Source organism: Rosa rugosa, chromosome 3 (assembly GCF_958449725.1).
Source record: "Rosa rugosa chromosome 3, drRosRugo1.1, whole genome shotgun sequence".
In the NCBI taxonomy this organism is placed as follows: domain Eukaryota; kingdom Viridiplantae; phylum Streptophyta; class Magnoliopsida; order Rosales; family Rosaceae; genus Rosa; species Rosa rugosa.
The window spans coordinates 32364061-32369597 of record NC_084822.1 but is presented as its reverse complement, the minus strand read 5'-3'; positions in this window follow the sequence as shown (position 1 = coordinate 32369597).

The window sequence follows — 5537 nt, the reverse complement described above, 5'->3', positions numbered from 1 at the left end:
AGACAAGGTGTTCTTGTCATGGAAAGCTTTGGAATGTCATTATTGATATGGCAGCAGTGAGAATAAAGGAAATTGACAGGACCCGCCCCGAATTTCATCCTGAAATCCGAGGTGGCCCTGTGGGGCCCACCTTAGGGATAACTCTACCGAAAATTCAGCAGAGTTACCCATAAAAATGGACTACCCAAAACCTGTAGAATTACAATCACACTTCTAACAAATCATCCATAATCACCTGGAGCCACCCTGCTCCTCAAAATCCAACAACTCCACAATTTACAATTTACAATTTACAACTAAAATCCGAACAATACAACATGACCCAAACTTTACAATAATTGTCCCACAGGTTATCAGAGCAATCTAAAAGAGAGAAGAAATTCATAATACACGTAGGTTCAACGATTAACCTACAATATGAAAACGACTGCTGCAGGTGCTATGCCTCGAATCCTAGTATGCCGAACCAGCTACTCTGCGGACTGGGCATTTGAAACCAAAGGGCTCAGGGGAAAGTACATAAAAAAAACGTTAGCGTGAGTGGACAAAAATAAACAATTTAAAAGAAAAATGATTTCATACTTTCCAACATTTATTCCTTTAAAAACTCGATGCATGCACAAATGGTAAAACACATTTAACTTTAAATCCAAGGATTTCAAACGGTAAACCGACTAGCCCCGCTAGTCACAAGATTCGAAAAACAAATATATTGAAAAATCGAAATACCGTTTCTCAAGAAGATAAGACCAGCCCCGCTGGTTATAATGAAAATCAGACTAGCCCCGCTAGTCAAGCAACGATAAAATATGGGGAAGAAATTTCACCATACGAAAGAATGGAGCCTCCTAGGCTCGGGTCGGAGTGTCCCACACTCTGGAGCATCCCATGCTCTGCTCTTACTCACCCACAAACACATAGTAAGCAGGGAGGAGTACTAATAGGCTAGCTAGCAATAAAATATAGCGACCCAGGTATGGTGGGTAAAAACTATTAAAATCCAATAAAACCTTAAGGCTTCCCCATGTCCCACGAATAAAGAAAACACGGGTACGATTCCCAACCGTACCCGGAATTTCTCGTAAAGTCGTATAAATTAACAGCATGTCCCACACGCTAAAGGAATAAGTAGATTGTCAATGAGGCATTCCCAATGCCAAAATCGAAAATCGATAAATAAACATGAAGATTTACTCCATCGAAAACTCATTTCAAAAATAAAGTCTCAAATCGACGAATATAAATATAATATAAATGGTATAAATCCGGAAATCACATCAGAATAATTCGTCGAAAATCAACATCAATTATAAATTCGAATCCGAAACTCGCAACCGGATTAAATCATAATCACTTCCTGAAAATCATTATTGAAAGCAAATCCACGAGATAAATCGCAATCAAATTCCAAAATCAATTCATATGCTCGGAAAGTAATATGTTAATTAAATAGAGCATACTTTAATAAATAAATGCGTGCATCACTTATTTGAAAACAAAAGTCCACTCACGATATACGGCTAACGTGGTATCCAAGCGTAAGGATCCTCGTCGAGCGATAGGTCGGTATCACGTCCTGTACACAAATATAATCCGTAAACAACAATTCGATAGATATTTACGATAATCAATAATTAATCTCAAAACCCATAACCTCAATTTCTCCAATCCTCTTCCACACTCAATCAAACTTCACCAACACTGCCCACTCGTTGATTTCAACTATATAACAATTATGGAGGAAATCCGACAATCGGATTCACGATTAACATTAACCAAAATCCAAATCTTTAGAAATTTATAACCGATTCAAAACTCCACCAATCCTTACCAAACTTCACCATTAATATCCATCCGTCGATTAATGTATTCCATATCGGAACAAGGGAAATCCGAAGGTCGGATTCCCACAAATCAACAACCGAAACTCCCAAACTTCGGAAATTCATAATCCATGTCAAACTTCTCCCAAAATTAACCAAAATCACATATTCAACCTCTACAACAATTATAGAATTTAATAGGCTTAAAATTGAAATTAAAAAGCCACGAGCGACCTACAATGACGGCGCGTGGGGACCACGCGCCAACGGCCACCACCTCCGATGGCCACCAAATTTTGGCAGCAACAACTACTCAACACGCCCAATCTTTTTCTCAACTACAACACAATCTAATTTTACCTTGAAACAGTCGAAATCAACCGGTGAAGAAAACCCAGAAATTCAAGAACCCTAGGTTGTCGATTCGGCCTCTACACAGCAAATTGGAATGCAAGGCCTTAGGGAAAATGATCTTCGTCGAAAACCGAGCCTTCGACGCCGGTTTGGTGGCCGGAGACGGCCGAAAACGAAAGAATTGCCGGAAAACCCCAATCTGCTACAGTTTGCTTCTCGCCGTCGATTCTCGCTTCTCCGGCCAAATTGGCGTGACCCACGGGTACTAGCGTGAAGAGGGGGAGTAGGCGCGCCGGTGATGATCGGTGACTCGTCCCCAGGTGGCCGGACGGCGGGGAATTGAGAGGAGGAAGATAGAGGCCGAAAGGGAAAGAGGGAGAGATCGGGGGAAAGAGAGAGAAAGGGTGGGTTTCCGGTTTTGGAAACCTACCACAGTAAAATTTCAATATATATAAATTTACCATGAACAGTAACTTCCTTATTTCGCTCATAACTTTCGCATACGAATTCCGATCCCTACGTACCACATATGCATGCGCTCGGTTTAACGTCCTCTACAACTTTCATGAAGGAAATTTTCTCAAATTTTGACCCGAACAAAAAGTCAACTTTTAGGGCCACTAAACGTACTGAAACGATAGTAAAAGTGAAAATAAAGGTGGTTTACCGTCCAAATGACTAGTAAACGGGTAATTGAGATACGGGACGTCACAGAAATGGTGGTGAAACAGAAGCTTGACGTCCAGCCTCATCTAATACCATATTGTATAGCCTGGTTCAAGAAAGGAGGAGAAGTAAAGGTAATTGTTATGTCTTGTTCCCTTTTCTATTGGAAAAATTATTCCGATAATGTTTTGTGCAATTTGGTGGATATGGAAGTGTGCCATATATCATTGGCAAGGCCGTGGTAGTTTGATAACAACACTGTCCACATACCATGGTGAAAAGAATTTTGATGCCTTTTACAAAAATAGAGTCAAGGTAATCTTAGATCTAATGAGAGATGAACACTTTCCCAAGTCCACCGAGAAGGTAACAAATGCATGCTTGACAACTTAGTAGTTCATAAATGAATTTGAGGAGAATGGTGTTGTCTATGTGCTGTTAGTTAATGAAAGAAAGAAGGAGCTGCAAGCTGTACCTGTGGAAATGAAGGATTTGCTGAATGAATTTCAAGACATTTTCCCAAGTGACATGTCTGTAGGATTGCCATCGCAAAATGGATATTTAGCATCATATCAACCTTGTATCGGGAGCCAGCCTTCCAAACTTGCGTCACTACCAGATCAGAAATTGTGATGAGGATGAATGGAAGACGACTTTTAAGATGAAGGAAGGGGCTTTATGAATGGATGGTAATGTCTTTCGATTTATCAAACACACCAAGCACCTTTATGTGTTTGATGAATCCTGTTTAAACCATTTATTGGTAAGTTTGTTGTAGTATATTTTGATGATATATTGATATATAAAGCATCCATACTTAGAGCACCTAAAAGAAGTGTTTAAGGTTCTATGGCGGGGGAAGTTTTATGTTAACATGAAGAAGTGACACTTCATCACTAACTCTCTACTGTCCCTAGGGTATATAATCAGTGCAGCAGGTATAAAAGTGGATGGAAGCAAACTGAACGTGATCAAGACCAGTGTAAAAAGACGATTGACACCTCGAAGATTTCTAATATATACTTCCGAGAGATTGTTCGTCTACATGAAGTGCCTAAGTCAATCACATCTAATCGAGATTCCAAGTTTTTGTCCCATTTTAGAGAGCACTATGGAAATGGCTCTCAATAAAGTTACAATACAGCAGTGCCTACCATCCTTAAACCGATGGGCAAACAAAAGTTATTAATAGAAGTTTGGGTAGTTTGCTGCGAAGTTTAGTTAGAGAAAATCCAAAGCAATGGGAGGCAGTTATTGCACAAGCATAATTTCCTTATAACTATTCAAGAAACCGCACTATAGGTAGAAGTCCTTTTGAAGTAGTATACAGAAAACAACTAATGCATTTTCATGACTTAATCCCTATACCAGAAGTTGGGAAGGGAAGCATAAGGGAGGAAATTGTGGCTGCAAAATTGCAAGAGCTACATGACGAGATAAGGTTGAAAATTGAAGAGTCAAATGCTAAGTATAAGGAGCATGCAGATAGGAAACAATGTCCTTGCAGTTTCGAAAAAGGAGATATGGTCATGATTTATCTACACAAAGAAAGGCACCTAGTTGGTTCCTACTCCAAGCTAAGTAAAAGAAAGATGGGGCCTTACAAAATTATCAAGAAGATTGGAAATAATGCTTATGAGGTTGATTTACCAAAGCATTTGGGTATCCACTCTACGTTCACTGTTTCAGATCTAGATTCACATAACAACGGGGATGCTAAGGAAGCTTTGATCAGCCATAAACTCAAGGGAAAGTTTTTTGAGGAAGGAGGGAATGATGCAAGTAATTAGAAGCAGTCTTTGGTAGTTGTTTGCTTGTTTTAATGTCTTTATTAAATGTTGGAATAATTGTCTGACAGTTGTCTTAGCATTTAATGTAATTTGAGAATTAAAAGTCTTTAGTGTTGTTTGTAGGGGAGTCTAGGGAATGCCTGGTGGTATTTTAAAAGAAGTTTAGCTCAGACTAGTAAAACTCAATTTTGAAGCATCTTTTATCAAAATATTCCCAGATTGAAATACTTCAAAGGCTTTCCTGATTTTCCTTAGAAATCAAGGCTCCAATGGTGATTGGAGTAGTCTTCCCCTTAGCTCTAAGTGCCATTTTAAACTTAGCTGTTGGGTTATCTTGTTTGATTTACATCACATACCCAATTGATAAACTTATAAGGATAAATAGGGGTGTAAATGAGCCGAGTCGGAGCGAATACCAGGGTGATCATGTTTGGCTCATTTGTTTTTTATCGAGCTTGAGCCGGGCTAAAGCTTGAATTTTTTTTTCCATGCTCAAGCTCGGCTCGGCTTGAATATTTTTCTTAAGCCGAGGTAGGCTCAGCTCGGCTCGATTTATTGGACAAGATCAAGCTTAAATAGGATCGGCTGGATTCATTTGATTTTAAATTTAAAAATTAAAAAAGGAAGAAAGAAAATTTAAAATAATAATCCAAAATTTGATGTCTAACCATCACACAAATCCCTTTTGACTTTATTGTAATATATTTTACTTAAAATATCAGATTCTCTTCTAATTGAAAAGGAATGTAATAAAAAGAATTAAAGATTTGAGATCAGAAAAATTATATTTTGTTTTAGGAAAACGATATTTGAGAGAGAATTGCTGTGTATTCTCATTGATAATAGGGGTCTCTTTATATAGAGGATTACAATGCATAGAATCTGAATCATACAAGGAAAGGTA